This window comes from Lathyrus oleraceus, chromosome 2, assembly GCF_024323335.1.
Source record: "Lathyrus oleraceus cultivar Zhongwan6 chromosome 2, CAAS_Psat_ZW6_1.0, whole genome shotgun sequence".
Classification (NCBI taxonomy): domain Eukaryota; kingdom Viridiplantae; phylum Streptophyta; class Magnoliopsida; order Fabales; family Fabaceae; genus Lathyrus; species Lathyrus oleraceus.
In genome coordinates, this window is record NC_066580.1 from 189,345,877 (window position 1) to 189,362,848 (window position 16,972).

A 16,972-nucleotide genomic window follows, 5' to 3' on the forward strand; every position below is an offset into this window, starting at 1 on the left:
AGTTCATGAAAGGAATTATCCGACGCATGATTTAGAGTTGGCCGCCGTTGTGTTTGTGTTGAAACTTTGGAGACATTATTTGTTTGGATCGCGATTTGATGTGTTTAGTGATCACAAGAGTTTGAAGTACTTTTTCGATCAGAAAGAATTGAACATGAGGCAAAGGAGATGGTTGGAATTCTTGAAAGATTGTGATTTTGGTTTGAATTATCATCCGGGAAAGCGAATGTTGTAGCCGATGCATTGAGTAGGAAGTCATTGCACATGTCTACGTTGATGATTCGAGAGTTTGAATTGTTGGAGCAATTTAGAAATTTGAGTTTAGTTTGTGAAGCGACACCTTCGTGGGTTAAGCTTGGTATGTTGAAGCTTACGTGTGGCATTATTGACGAGATTAGAGAAGGTCAGAAGTCAGATTTGAAATTAGTCGATGTTATGACATTGATTAATCAAGACAAAGGTGGTGACTTTCGGATTGATGAGAATGGTATCATGAGGTGTCGTGATCGAGTTTGTGTTCCGGATGTTGCGGATTTGAGAAAGAGGATTCTTGAGGAAGGGCATAGAAGTGGTCTGAGTATTCATCCTGGTGCTACTAAAATGTATCAAGACTTGAGAAAGATGTTTTGGTGGCAAGGTATGAAGAAGGATGTAGCGGAATTTGTGTATTCATGTTTGACTTGTCAAAAGTCAAAGATTGAACATCAAAAGCCGTCTGGTTTGATGCAACCGTTATCTATTCCTGAATGGAAGTGGGATAGTATCTCTATGGATTTTGTTTCGGGTTTGCCGAGAACGTCGAGTAATTGTGAGGCAATTTGGGTCATTGTGGACAGGTTGGCGAAATATGCTCATTTTATTCCGATGAGGATGGATTATTCGATGGAGAGACTTGCTAAGTTGTACATCGAGAGGATTGTGTGTTTACATGGTATTCCGTCGAGCATTGTTTCCGATAGAGATCTGAGGTTCACTTCGAGATTTTGGGAAGGTTTGCAAAGTGCTTTGGGTACGAAGTTGCGTTTGAGTTCGGCGTATCATCCGCAAACTGATGGTCAAATGGAGAGGACTATTCAGTCACTTGAAGATCTTTTGAGGTCTTGTGTTTTGGAACAAGGAGGAAATTGGGATAGTTTCTTGCCTTTGATCGAGTTTACGTATAACAACAGTTTCCATTCGAGTATTGGAATGGCACCTTTTGAGGCTCTTTATGGTAGAAGGTGTAGAACTCCTTTATGTTGGTACGAATCGGGAGAGAATGTTGTGGTTGGACCCGAGTTGATTCGAGAGACTACGGATAAGATTAAGATGATTCAAGAGAAGATGAAGGCTTCTCAGAGTCATCAAAAGAGTTATCATGATAAGAGGAGGAAAGCTCTTGAGTTTGAGAAAGATGAGCATGTGTTTCTTCGAGTTACGCCAATAACGGGTGTTGGTAGAGCTTTGAAGTCGTGTAAGTAGACGCCGCGTTTCATTGGTCCTTATCAGATTTCCGAGAGGGTAGGTGAAGTGGCAAATCGGATTGCATTACCACCATCACTTTCTAATCTTCATGATGTGTTCCATGTGTCTCAATTGAGGAGGTACATTGCGGATCCATCGCATGTTGTTCCATTAGATGATGTTCAAGTGGAGGATAATTTGACGGTTGATACATCACCTATGCAAATTGAAGATCGAGAAGTGAAGAAGCTTCGTGGTAAGGAGATTGCTTTGGTGAAAGTGATATGGGGCGGAGCCGCCAATGGCAATATTACTTGGGAACTCGAGGATAAGATGAAGGAATCGTATCCGGAGTTGTTCGGTTGAGGTATTTTCGAGGCCGAAAATCTTTTAAGTGGGGGAGAGTTGTAACAACCCAATTTTAGTATTTATTTTTCATATTATTATTATTATATTTTATTTTATTTATTTAGAGTGTTAATTAATTAATTGGTGGTTAGGTAGTATAATAATTGATTATATTAATTAATTTGGTGTGTTAATTAATTATTTAGTCGATATGAGATATAATGAATAATTGAATTAATTAACTTTGTGTGCATATTGAGTTGGTTTAATTTATTTGAATTAAATAGAGATATTATAATACTATGTCTTATTGGGCCTAATAATTAAATTAGAGGTATCACTCTTTAAGCCCAAATATAGATACTAGAATATAAAAGGTGAGGAGAGTGAGAAGTAGGATTCATTTGATCATTTGACGGCAATAGAGAAAGAGAAGAGGAATAGTAAGGAGAAGAGGGGAAGAACAAGAGAGAAGCTAGGGTTTCCAGAAAATTGAAGAGGTAAGGGGGAGAATCCTTATTATTATGGGTTAGTATGATTGGGCCAATGGGTAGAAGTATGTTTAGGTTAAAATCCCTAATTTTGTATGGTTGTTTGGAATTGTTAGGTTTTGATGAGTATTCTTGATTTGTGATGAATTGATTGTGTTAAAACTGCAAATTAACGTTATATACTTAGGGTATTGTATGAGTTATAATTTTTTGAACGTTTGGCTTTTTACGGAATCGAAATCGGAGGTCCGAATGTCCTCCAACGATGAAAAACGCAGAAAATTCTGCATTCTGTTTTATGTTAACCGGTTACCCCCCGAGCGTTAACCGGTTACTTGCTTGAAAATCTGCGCAGGAAACTGATTCTGTTTTATGTTAACCGGTTACCCCCGAGCGTTAACCGGTTACTTGCTTAAAAATCTGCGCAGGAAATTGATTATGTTTTATGTTAACCGGTTACCCACCGAGCGTTAACCGGTTACTTGCTTAAAAATCTGCGCAGGAAATTGATTCTGTTTTATGTTAACCGGTTACCCATCGAGCGTTAACCGGTTACTTGCTGTGAAAAATGAAAAATTGAGATTTTAAAAGTTGTATTCAATTTGGAATGAAATCTAAGTGTGCGTATTTGATAATTAGCCTATATTTGTGAATGATATATTATTATGAATGTGTATATGTATCATTGGTGGATAATTCATAGAGTTGAATTATGGTGATATGTGGAATGTTAAGATGGTAGAGATGATCTTAGTTGCATATGTGTTGGTAATTGTACATTCATTCATGGCATGGTCAGCTTCATGGTGGAAGCGGTGAAACTGTGGGTTCACATGGTAATAGACGTTGATCCTTAATTGGAAATAGGCGTAGCAGACGTTGATCCTTAATTGGAAATAGACGTAGTGGCTTGGATTCTAGATATTGAATCGGAAAGCGGTGAAACTGTGGATTCACATAGACGTTGATCCTTAATTGGAAATAGGTGTAGCAGACGTTGATCCTTAATTGGAAATAGACGTAGTGGCTTTGATCTTGTCCGGATCGGAAGTGTGGCTTGGATTCTAGATATTGAATCGGAAAGCGGTGAAACGTTGGGTTCACATTGCGGTACCACATGCATAGAGTCACATGTCTTGCATTGAGTCAAATTAGAGTTATGTGATAATTGAGTGTATGCATTATTGTGATTGTGATGTGTGTATGAGATATGGTAATTGAGTTTGATGATGTTTGGATACATAACTTGGCAAAGTATGTGATTATGTGATAATTGTAATTATGTGTATTTTTGGGAATATAATATCGGATTTGAATATTATACTCCTTGAGTTTTGATGTATGCTTGAAACCTGTGAAATAAATATTGGTTAGTATTATTTACATGGTTATACAAGGTGTGATGAATTTCGTTAATTGTTGATTTAATCATTGTGCCTTATTATACTTCTTCATAATGATTTGAATTCTCACCCTTCTGTTGGAATGTTGCTTTACATGGCAACGTGCAGATATTCCAGAGTAGTATTGCTGAAGTAAGTGGAAGGTAGACCACTCGAGATTAGTTGGAGAGCTTCAGTGTTTTGTTTTAGAGACTAAGTAGTGAGTCAATGCTCTGGTCATGTAACACGGGGTAGATTAGTAGTATTGAACTCGTATCCTATTTGGATAAGTATTATATTCATTCTTGTGAACATGCTTATTTGCAATTGCTGTTTGAGAGGCCATAGTGCCAAATATTCTGAATATGGTTTTATTTTACCTTGAGGAGATTATTGAGAGATGATCATGGTATGGGACATGGATCATTTTATGAAATGCATGAGTATTCATTATTTTCCACTGCGAACGCATATTCTTGAATATTCATGATAATTGAAATGTGTTATTTTAAATGACCAGGTGTACTGTATATTGATGATGAATGATGTTTGGTTTTTTGAAAGCTTTTAGTTTTTGAAAACGTCGATGTGACGCCCTTTTGTTTATATGCGTGCTTATTTACTCTGATTATATGTTAAGTATTTTGGGGTAGAAAAAGGGGTGTTACATCTTGGCTGACCATTTGGCTCACCAACCAATTGAAGATTATCAGTCAGTGCAGTATGATTTCCTAGATGAAGAGATTTTGTACTTGAAAATGAAAGATTGTGATGAACCATTGCTTGAAGAAGGCCCAGAACCTGGTTCCCGTTGGGGCATGGTATTTGATGGAGTTGTTAATCAGTATGGTAATGGCATTGGGGCAGTGATTCTTACTCTTCAAGGCACTCATTTTCCATTTACATCTAGATTGACTTTCAAGTGTACAAATAATATGGCTGAGTATGAAGCTTGCATTGTGGGGGTTGAAGAGGCCATTGATCTCAGAATCAAGTATTTAGACGTCTATGGAGATTTAGCTTTGGTTGTGAATCAGATCAAAGGTAAATGGGAGACGAATCAACTCGGTTTGATACCATATAGAGATTATGTGAGGAGGATTTCAACTTTCTTTATAAAGGTTGAATTTCATCATATCCCTCGAGATGAAAACCGGATGGCAGATGCTCTTGCAACGTTGGCTTCAATGATTATGGTGAAGTATTGGAATGAAGTTCCCAATTTGACTGTGATGCATCTTGATAGGTCAGCTCATGTGTTTGTTGTTGAAGAGGTCAAAGATGAGAAGCCGTGGTATTTTGATATCAAATGTTTCCTCCAAAGTCATATTTACCCGCCTGGGGAATCTTTGAAAGATAAGAAGACTTTGAGGAGATTAGTCGGCAACTTCTACCTGAATGGTGATGTGCTTTACAAAAGAAATCTCGATATGGTTCTGCTCAGATGTGTGGATAGACACAAAGCAGACTTGTTGATGAGTGAAGTCCATGAAGGTTCCTTTGGTACTCATTCCAATGGGAATATTATGGATAAGAAGATGTTGAGAGCAGGTTACTATTGGCTGACAATGGAATCTGACTGTTGCAAGTTTGTGAAGAAATGCCACAAGTGTCAAATTTATGCAGATAAGATTCATGTTCCTCTGACACTGTTGAACGTCATTTCCTCTCCATGACCCTTCTCCATGTGGGGAATTGATATGATTGGCACGATTGATCCCAAAGCTTCGAACTGACATTGTTTCATTCTGGTGGCTATCAACTACTTCACAAAGTGGGTTGAAGCGGCATCATATGCAAATGTGACTAAGCAAGTTGTTGTAAGGTTCATCAAGAATCAGATTATATGTCGGTATGGTGTGCCAAGTAAGATCATTACTGACAATGGATCAAACTTGAATAATAATATGGTGGAAGCTCTTTGCAAAGACTTCAAGATTGCACATCATAATTCTTCTCCCTACAGACCGAAGATGAATGGGGTTGTTGAAGCTGTAAACAAGAACATTAAGAAGATCATTCAGAAGATGGTTGTAACGTACAAGGATTAGCATGAGATGTTTCCATTTGCTTTACATGGGTATCATACATCCATCTGCACTTCAGCAGGGACAACCCCTTTCTCACTTGTTTATGGCATGGAAGTTATGCTCCCGGTAGTGGTTGAGATCCCATCATTGTGTGTGCTGATGGAAGCCAAGTTGACTGAGGCTGAATGGTGTCAGACCAGGTTTGACCAGTTGAATTTAATTGAAGAGAAGAGGTTGACTGCCATGTGCCATGGTTAGTTGTATCAACAAAGGATGAAGAAAGCATTTGATAAGAAGGTCAGACCTCGTATGTTCAGAGAAGGTGATCTTGTGCTCAAGAAGATTCTATCTTTCAAACCAGATTCTAGGGGCAAATAGACTCCTAATTATGAAGGCCCATATGTTGTTAAGAGAGTCTTTTCAGGCGGTGCTTTGATTCTTACAATTATGGATGGTGAAGAGTTCACTCGTCCTATAAATGTTGATGCAGTCAAGAAATACTTCGCCTAAAAAAGAAAAGAACAACTCGCTAAGTTGAAAACCCGAAAGGGCGACTTAGGCAAAAATGAGTGTCTAGGTGGATTAAAAACCCGAAAGGGCGATCTAGGCAAAAGTTAGAGACATAAAACAGAAAAATTATCCCGATAAAATGAGTACCCCACCTTGGGGAAATTTATGCAAAATAAAGGGATTATGGAAAGTAACTGCATCCTGTTGATCTTCAGTTTTGAAGACATTCTTGAGCAAGTCGGTCAACTATTTTTCATCATCCCCGTGGGAACGCCAAGAGCACAGCGGATATCAAAAGTTGGTAGAAGGATTAGTGATCATTGTATTCAATGTATCCCTTTTCCATGTAAATTACCATCTTTCAACTTTTGTAGATCTATGGAGTCTTATCATTTACAGACTACCATCCTATTAAATAAATTTGAGCTTTTATCCAATTATTTCTACTCTTATTTATTATTCATCCAAATAGATTTAAATTTTATTATGATCATGTTTGAAATTAAATTTTAAATCAAAATCATGTTTTCTTAAATATATAAAGTTACTTTAAGCAATTGATATCATTTAAAGGAATATCAACAGCGGTTTGAAAAATGGTGAGCCCTAAATGTGGAGCATTGTTGGTTCTCCCCCAACAGTGGGCGTGATCCCTATTTCATCCCCCGCAGCTTTTCAACAACCGAGTTTTGTTGGTTTCCCCAGCCGAGTTTGTTGGCCTCCTTTGAGTTGTATGCGCGTTATTCTGCAGTTTGCATGGTTTCGGCAGAACTTTGCTTCCCGGCAAGTCGTCATCAGATACATCCCTAATCTTTGTTAACCCTGATTTGGAGCAGTTATTATGGTTATCGCCTGCATGGTTGTCTCCCATTTGATATGGCGTTGACCTAAAATTCCCTGCAGAGTTAATAGTAGTTTCCTCAGCAGATCCTCTCCTTGCGCTTTCCCTAGCCAGGATTGAGCCTTAGAGACATTTGATTCTCTCTAGTAGTTGTTTCCCTCCTATGAGGATTGGCTAAGAGTTGTATCAAAGATTCAAACCTATGACAATTGTATCCTTTGCGATCATTTTGTCAGCATAATCATCATATATACATATACATATACATATACACTAATATAACTTCATTACTGCATTATTACACTTTGTGATTCATTGTTTATTTTAATCCTCTACTATGGTGGTATACTTTCCCCCCATGCAGATTCGATTTGTCTGCCCTCTTTCAATTGTAGAGTGTCAGTCCATTAGGCAGAAAGACTTTAACCTTTCTCTTTCCCCAGTGTCATACCCCGATTTTGATCCCGAATTTTTCCATTTTTTTATTTTTTATTTGGCACTTGGACTAAAGTTCATTTGCATACATTCATTCCCAAATCCATGTTTTGTGATAAACATTGGTTATTATCCAACTTTTTGATCATGGTGCTTTGTGATTACAAAATGGATTTTAGTTATTTGACTTTTTTAATTTTTCAATTTTAATTTAATTTCAAAGTAAATCTAATTCCAAATTTCGAATTAATCTTAATTGTTTTTTTTTACTAATGATTCAAACTCTAATTGATTTTCATTTTCGAATAAATGTTAGAATTGATATCAAAGTAATTTTAACAAATTATAGACTAATTTGATTTTAATTGGTTTTATTTGGTTTTGGATTTTAAATTGACATTTAGATGAGTTTTAGACTATTTCAAAATAATCCCTATCCATTTCTACAACCACAAATTCATTTCATTCTAACATTCATTACACCATTCAAATGTCCAAATAATTATTTCATTCATTAACAATCCAATTACTTTAGAATAACCATGTCAAAAAAATAATAACCAAGCATGATCCCATAAACATGTCCATATGCATTGCATTACATGAGATTTGGCATTGTGTGAATCATTTTACATAAGCTAAATACTATTACAACTTATTACATCCTAAGGACTAATACATTACAATAATTGGTTGGAATTAAAAGGAAATATAAAAAAAATTCCACAACAGGAATAAAAGCAAAATGACTTCTTCACTATAACAGATTTTTTTTTAATCTCCAAAGCACTCATAATGACCTTACAATCAACCTTCAATATTGATCCAATATTCAATAATTGATAACCGGTTTTTTCCAACTGAGTTTCTAACAGAATTCAGTTTCAATTCAACCAATAGCCTCTCCAACCTGAACCAATCTGCAATCCGGTCATTTCACATACCTCAAACCTGCAGGTTTTGGTTTCCAAGCAAACAAAACAAATTGTACATCAGTTCAATAATAATATTAAGCCAGATCATGTAACAATGGTAGCGGTTCTAAACAGGCCTCAAACCTACAGCTTGTATTCATTCCGGTCTTGTAACACAAGGGCAATTGCTATTTAGACAAATGATAGAAGTCTACGCAAATAAATTCAAGGATTAAGCACTATTCTTGTATGGACCATCTCTTTGGAAGAGCTGGTCTCATTGACAAAGCAAAGGAGTTTGGAAGTACAGGATTATATATGTACGGTTACCGTCATGCTAAGACCCACCGGAGTCATTTCAAGACGATTAAATTCTTAAACTGACTATTGTGCTTCAGCCTCATCAAAATACAAGCCAAGCACCTGTTATTAAAATCAACCGGCGGCCAATGCAATTTTGTGCAGAATTCCAAACTTGACAAACCTGCAGCAGAAAGAAATGAAGGTTAAGCCTGTCAATCTAATGGAGTAATCTTATGCAGGTAGGAATACAGAATCAATGGAGGAAAGAGCTGTTGGTATTATGCAGGCAACACCTGTTACAACTAGAGAGAAAGAACTGCATTTGCAGGAGACTCAACTCCAACAGAGCACCGGAAGCCTTGTCGACGAATTGCGGAGACAAAAGATGAAAAATGTTCGGTTAGAGAGACAGTTGAGCAGTGTGAACAACAAAATTGAAAAATGAAGAACAAGATGATGAGCTTTATCATGGTTTGATTAATCTTGAGGGATAGGGGCATATCTTATTACCATGTATGAGCGTGTGGTTGCGGCAGACAATAGTTTTTGAGATGCTATTCCTTGAGTCAACCTGCCAATTCAAACCACGAGTCAGCATAGCATAACAGCCCAAATATATTAATGCACTAACAGCAGTATAACAGCAGGCTTGGTTTTGGATCGCACCAAACTGTCTTCCAAATACCTGCAATCAGCTTCTGAGTGACTCCAACAAGGACTGCCGGTCTTCCGCAAAGTTCTGTTGGAATGCTTCCAGCTCCATCATCACCAACAATGCAATTTCTGAGAGAAATATTTACGGTAAGAGTACTGAAGATACCGATGTTGTTCGAGCAATGGAGATTAAAACATACCCTGAAGTGTCTTCCGTTCCAAGGTCCGACACTTGTGCTAACTTCACAGTTTTGGTTCATCTCAAAGCTACTGCTGCAGCCGCTGCTTCTACCAGAAGACAAAATCTTAGCAGAAATCAAACCAGCTTGACACGGACCTCGCAGACTCCGCGTGCCCTATTTGACTTGGTCACCATGCTTGACATCAGTGGTAGCCTGGCTGGAACTAAGATCGCACTACTAAAAAGGGCTATGGGATTTCTGTTATTGTTTTCTCTTCCACGGCTCGCCGTCTCCTTCCACTATGTAAGATGACTGATTCTGGACGGCAACAGGCATTACAAGCTGTTAATTCTTTGGTTGCAAATGGTGGTACCAATATTGCGGAAGAGCTGAGAAAAGGTGCCAAGATAATGGAACACCGAAAAGAAAAGAATCCAGTTGCGAATATTATTCTGTTGTCGGATGGGCAAGATAATTACACTGTTGGCAGCTCGGGAAATGACCAACCTCAACCAAACTATCATTTGCTTCTGCCGATTTCCATCAGTGGTCGAGATAATTCGGGATTTCAAATTCCCGTGCATGCTTTTGGATTTGGCGCAGACCATGATGCCTCGTCGATGCACTCAATTTCGGAGATCTCCGGCGGAACATTTTCATTCACCGTAACCGAAACTGTGAACCAGAGTTGTGATCAAAATCGAAACTGCTTTTGAATCTTCAATATTTTTACTGCAGTAACACAAAGCAATTGGCAAGTCAGTTAAAATTTCAAATAAATTCCTAAATTGGAATAGAGACAAAATTCAAAGAGAAAGTTTGAGCTCAGATTACCTGTTCCAAATTCAAACATCAAAGGGACCAATCCAATACTGGGCACAAAAAGTGTTTTTGGCATAAACCCCTTTTGATCTCCATAGACCAAATTCGAAACCCTATCTGCAGAAGATAAATAGAGAGAAAGGGTGAATCGGTGGGAGAGAGAAAAAAAATTGGAGCGGCGGCTACAAAAATTTTCATCAATCTCACAAGATCTTTTGCACAGTACATCAAACTTAATCGAGTTAGATTACCTGAAGCCACCGCTACGAAGAAAAGGAGGCGAAGGCAGTTCAGAGGAAGGCCAAATCGATCACGTCGACGTCGCGTCCGCGGGTTCACAGGTTATCACTTTCTCTTTATGCATGATGCGTTCGATTGTTTACCATTATTTGTTTGTCATTGTTTGAAAATCCATCACCGGTGTTATTTCGTGATGCTTCTGTACGGTTTAGGTGTTGTTGTTCTGAAAAATGAGAGGGGTTTGGTACAGAATGAGAGCGATGGAGAGTTTGAGAGAGGAAGAGTGAACTCTAGCTCATTCATTTTTATTTTTTTTATCCTTTTATTATTTTTTTATTTTATTTTTAATGTTTTTTAGGTTCTAAAAATAATATAAAAAAGGGATAAATAAAAATATAAACTTTTTTTCTTTTTTTCTTTCTCTTTTATTTTATTATTAATTAAAAAGATTAAGTTTTTATTTTAAAAAAAAATAAATAATATGTATCTAAAAAATGAGAGATTTTTTTTCTTTTTTAATTTAATTTTGTCATCTTTATATTTGATTTTATTATTTAAGTGATTGCCTAGATTTATTTTATCCAAAAATTATTTTAAAAAAATCAATCATTTTTTTCCATAATGTTTCAAAATCAAACAAATAAATAGTCATAAGTGTGGATATTGTAAGCATTAATTTATTTTAATTATATTTTCAAAAAATAATAAATAAAAAATAGAAAGAAATGAAACAGATCGTGGTATATTAAAATAGTCATAAGTGTGGATATTGTAGTCATAAGTGCTTAGATTTATTTTTTAAAAAAAATTAAATGTAAGGATTCAAAAATATCATAATATCCAAAAAAATATTTTATTAAAGAAAAAGATGTCTTAAAAATAAAAATAAATTACCTTTTTAAAAAAATTCGTTTTTTATAAATAAAAACAAATAAAATCAACCGTGTTCTAAAAAAGGAAAAAATAATAAGCACTCGATCCAATGTCGAGCCATTTTTCTCAAGTCAAACCAACAGCCAGACGGCTATGGTTTTGTTTTATATTCCTCCATCATTTAGTTAGGTGGTCCAGTAACATTAGCCCATCTCATTTTAATTAATTTGTTTTCTAAACTATCTTCAGCTAGTTCTGTTTATATACCCATAGTTGTTATTGTGAATAATAATTAATCATAAATGGTCTAGTGGAGAGGGGTAGTTTCATGGTCTTTAGTGGAGTGGGTTCAATACTCATATATAGCATTTTATTTCTTTTAGCATTCACTTTTTTTTTTCATGTTTATGTTTTATTATAATTTCTCCTATACTCATAGTTTCATTATTGTTTAATAACACAAGTTTGGTTTCTTTTAATTTCATCATTCATTCAAAACCATTTTAAACTATTAAAATCACACTTTTCTCGATTTAATGTCAAGCCCTTTTCCATACCCTTGTAAGTCGATTGCTTTTAAGCATCGCCATCAACCTCACATAGCTTACTCTTGGGCTTTCTTACAATGAGCCGGTTCTCTTGCACTTACACTCATACTTTTGCATTATTTGTTGTTTGGGCCCGATTTAATTGTTTCATGATTTTGAATCCCCATTTGACAAAATGTACCCCACTCCCCCGATGTGTAGTAATTTTGTACTGTTTTATTTCTTTATTTGCTTGATTGTTTAGTTTAGCTATTAACACAAGAATAAAACCAACCATTTCCAAAAGATCAAAAATAATGACTCGATCCAACGTCGAGTATTTTCTCAATAAACAAATCAATCCATTTCTCCCTCCTATTCTATTCCATTTCTTTCAAATTTTCATCAAACGCTTGATTCAACGTCAAGCCATTTTTTTCTAATAAAAACTCAAAAAATATTAATTTATAGTTAAGACCTTTTCAATAAGATGGAAGTGGAACGTGGTGTATACCGCGCACTCCTGAGACTAGGATTCGAGATGTATATCTCGCCAATCCTAGCTCTCGCCATCATCCAAGTTTATCCACTTTGGTTTTCTCTCAAACACTCATTCAAATCTTTCTCAAACGTCCATCAATACTTGATCTAGTGTCAAGTCATTTTTCACAACAAAAACTCAAAATACCTAATTCTTATTTAACACTCTTTCAATAAAGGTGGAAATGGAACATGGTGTATACCATGCACTCCTGAGGTTAAGATTCGAGACGTATGCCTCGCCAATCTTAACTCTCGCCATCGTCTAAAATTGTCAATGCGGTTTCTTCAAACCCTTTCTCAATCAAAATCCAAAATACTTAATTCATATTTTAATCTTTTTCTAATAAAGATGGAAATGGAACATGGTGTATACCATGCACTCCTGAGGCTAGGATTCGAGATGTATATCTCGCTCATCCAAGTTCTCGCCATCACTCAAAACACATCCAACCAATCAAACTCTTTTCTCGCCGTTGTGCGATTAATCAAAAACTTTTTCATAAATGAAAGATATATTGTCTTAAGAGATACAAAACAATGTTTCGGCCACGATTGTTGAGTAGAGATAAATGACGCTTTTCCGGATGTAGATTTATAAATCCGTTCGATGTGTGGTATGCGTTCACTCCTCATCTGTTTTGGGTAAAATAATGTTTTCATCAATTAATACAGTATAGCTTTCGCTAAAATCGACCAACAAACAAACATTTTTCTACCCAGAACTACGTAAGCCTTGATTTCTCTTTTGAGATACGTAGGAGCAGGATTCATAAATCTTGTTAGGCCCACTAATAAAAAACTTAGGTTTAGTCCTTCGTCAAAAATCCAAAAACATTTTCCTTTCTTTTATTCTTTCTTTCCCATTTAATAATTCGAAAAGCCTAACATTTCAACTAACACTAACGCACACAACTGACCTAATGGTTCCCGTTGAGTACAACGGACGTGAGAGGTGCTAATACCTTCCCCTTGCGTAATCGACTCCCGAACCCTGATATTGGTTGCGATGACCATATCTTATCCTTTCTTTTTGTCTTGGGTTTTATCGATATTTCCCCTTTCCTTTTTAGGAATAAATAAAGTTCGGTGGCGACTCTGTTCAGTCCATCATTGCGAGCGTGCGATCGCGCTTCGCTTTGAAGTCGTATCCCCATTTTTTCGAGGTGCGACACCCACTGAGTTATTTCCTTATGGATGATCATTATTTCAGTTTCCTCCCCAATTGATTATCAGGATGGAACCACTCCCCTTGAGTTATATCCTCATTGGGATCAGTCTTTAATTGACCGTTTCTTTCTAGATCTTACCTAGATAGACACCTTTGGTCCCCTGAGAGTCTATTACCCAGTAACTGGTAATATTCTTCTCAGTTTCCAAGTATGTCACTCTTGCCCAATACCCGGCAAGAGCAACCTTGTTTCCCCAGCGGATTCGTTTTTACATTTCCCCAGGAACTATATCTTTGGATGTTCATCCTAACCGATGATTGATATTTTCTTCCCTTGCTTTGAGTTTATCCTTGATATGTTCATCTTAACCGATGACGGATATTCTCTTTGTGGTATTCTACCCAGTAAAAAGGTAGTTGTAATCCCTATTTTAATTCCCTAGAGAGTTAATCCTTGATATGTTCACCCTAACCGGTGATGGGTTTCCTTCTCTTTGTGGTCTTCTGCCCAGTAACCGGTAGTTATAAATCCAGCTTTTTCCCATTTTTGCAGAGTCTATCCTTGATATGTTCATCCTAACTGGTGACGGATATTCTCTTGTCGGTATTTTATCCTGTATCCGATAGATGTAATTCCTACTTTTTCAGACAGTTTATCCTTGATATGTTCATCCTAACCAGTGACAGATATCCTTCCTAATGTCCCCAGGCAAGTCTATCCTTGATATGTTCATCCTAACCGATGACGGATTTTCTTTCCTCTGAGTTTATCCTTGATATGTTCACTTTAACCAGTGATGGATATTCTCTCTTTGGTCTTCTGCCTAGTAACCGGTAGTTATAAATCCTATTTTGGCTTCTCCCCAGCAGGTTACTCTTACCCAGTAACCGGTAATGAATACACCTCCTGGTTGCCCTCAACGAGCAATCCTTGATACGTTTACTCTAACTAGTAACGGATGTCCTCCCTTTCAGAATTTGTTATCCCCTTACCCAGTAACCGGTAGCGGATAATATAATTTTGTTCCTCCTGTGTTGAAGATCATTTCTTCCCCAGTTGAGCTTGTGTGCGTATTTCTTCAATGAAATCGCCTTTCCCTGCTTGGTTCGAGTATTTCAGCTTTGTTCTGATCTACCTATTTCCCCTGCAGATGTCCTTTTACTCCCCGACTGAGTCTTTCCATTGATTTATTTTCATGGAATTCCTCGAGTCCCCCGACAGTTTAAAAGTTGTAGCCTGGCCTACGCATGACCGTTTTTATCCCCCCAGAGTCTCTGTCTCCCTAGTGAGTTTTCCCTACGGAATGCGTTATACTCCTGCGGACTTTCAGTCTCTCCGGATTCTTTTCCTTTGTGGCAACATTTTCCCCATAGAGATTATTTTTAACATTCATATCATATGCATCATGAGGTCTCTTAGGGACCAAAATTTGCTTCTATATGTTGTTATTTAAGTCCGTTCTACTGAGTCGATGCGAAGATTTTAACCTTTATCTCCTCAGCTAGAACGTCCTTAAATAGGGGCAGTTGTAAGACCCCAATTTTGACCCTAAGATCCCTCATGATATCTCATCATATGCATTGACATTGGGATCACATCTTGGCATCCTCCTCATCCCTTATTCATTGGGTTTGCATTGGAAGAGATCACCAAACACATTTGATTATATCATACTTCATCTTTCTTTGCTTACTAACCAAAATACCAAAAATATGTCTTTGTATACTCTAACTCTTTTGTAGGTAGGGCACAGGCTCACCTTTGTTCTATCAAGCTCATATATAGGGTTTAAAACCCTCAATGCAAGGAGTTCAATCAAGAATTGGTTTACTATGGCTCTAAGTATCATATATGGATCCCCATGATCTTCACATGTTATTTTGATCAATAAATCATCAAGAGTTTGGAGTTTGTTTGCCTTGGAAACCCTAATTCATCTGGGTATCTTGTGTAACTTATTCAACAAGCTTCTTCAACCATTGATCAAATATTTCAAGGGATACTTCATATGTCATCATATTATGCATATTGTATCCTCCATGACTCCCAAAAGTCAAGAGAATAGCAAGCTAGCAAGTTGGTTCATGGTGGTTGACCAAAAGAATTCAACTAACCAAAACTGGGGTTCCCTAGACGTTATCTCCTACAATTTTTATCATATGAAAATGATTACAAGTGAAAAGTTACTCTAAATGACATTTCAAACAACTTTCATGTTGAGTTCTAGAGCTAGTTTTTCTTGGAAAGTCATTTTTTATGGTGAACGATTATATGTCATTTTGTCTAAACCCTAATTTGAAAGTCAATTTCCCAAGATCATAACTTGCTCAATTTTTATGAGATGAAATCCATTCAAGTTGAATGATCAAATTCAAGATGTCTACTTCAACTTTGATGTTTGGAGGAAGAGCAAATTTAACTTTTAAATGCATGTGATGTGAGGAGACATTATAGGTCATTTTGGACCAATACCATTGAACAAGTGATTTCCCTCAACTTCTAAAATGCATACCTCCTTCAAGCTAAATCCAAATAAGGTTAAATTTGTGACAAATTTGAAGGAATTTGAGAGAGCTACAACTTTGATGAAGGAACTTTTCTCATTTGAAGCCCATAGAAAAAGTTACTCAAGGTGGAAGAAGTGAACATATGGCTTGACACTTAGAAAACATTTTGATATGTTTGATTTTCCAAACTTCCACCTCAAAATTCATCATGATCCAAGCTTCAAATGAAAAAGTTTTCTACACGAAAGTTGTTCCTCTTGATCTAACATTTCCAAAAAGTCCAATTTCATCCTATTTGGACAAAGTATGAGTGACTTGCGCATGGCTTAAAGTTGGATCACCATTTGGCATTCTTGAACTTGCATCCTCCATACACAAATGCATGGCTTGCTAACATGACTTCAGCAATGTTTGTACACGATCTTGGACCTGATTGAATGATTACGTGGGCCTATCACACGCCCATGCATCCATGCAAAGGCAATTGCTATTTTTGGAGTTTTGAAACAAGTGTGAAAATATCAAATGCTTTGGCTATAAATAGAACCCTCCATGATCAGAATTGAGGACACTTGCGCGCCAGATGAAATTGAGGTCAGATTCGAACTTCTGAGCATTTTTACTTTAAATTCATGTCCTCCTTTTTTATTTTGGTGATGGTTGAAGGTGGACCAGTCTGGTGAGGTCCACCAGAGAAGAAGACCGGAGTTGTAGCTCCGGCGGTGCGTTGGCATGTCTCAGACCATAGGATCCTCTCA

General features: G+C 36.8%; 1 long non-coding RNA gene across 3 annotated transcripts; it reads right to left on the reverse strand.

The window, feature by feature from the left end:
- Positions 1-8,047: 8,047 nt before the first annotated feature.
- On the reverse strand, positions 8,048-10,898 carry LOC127118802 (uncharacterized). 3 transcript variants are annotated; one of them, XR_007802360.1, is made up of 8 exons: positions 10,607-10,898; positions 10,368-10,472; positions 9,552-10,265; positions 9,383-9,480; positions 9,208-9,268; positions 8,991-9,055; positions 8,818-8,878; positions 8,048-8,431 (listed from the first exon to the last, which is right to left on the reverse strand). It is a non-coding gene; the product is annotated as an uncharacterized LOC127118802 (long non-coding RNA). The 3 variants fall into 3 exon arrangements; XR_007802361.1 differs by having other exon boundaries at positions 8,539-8,878; XR_007802359.1 differs by having other exon boundaries at positions 8,048-8,878.
- Positions 10,899-16,972: the final 6,074 nt, after the last annotated feature.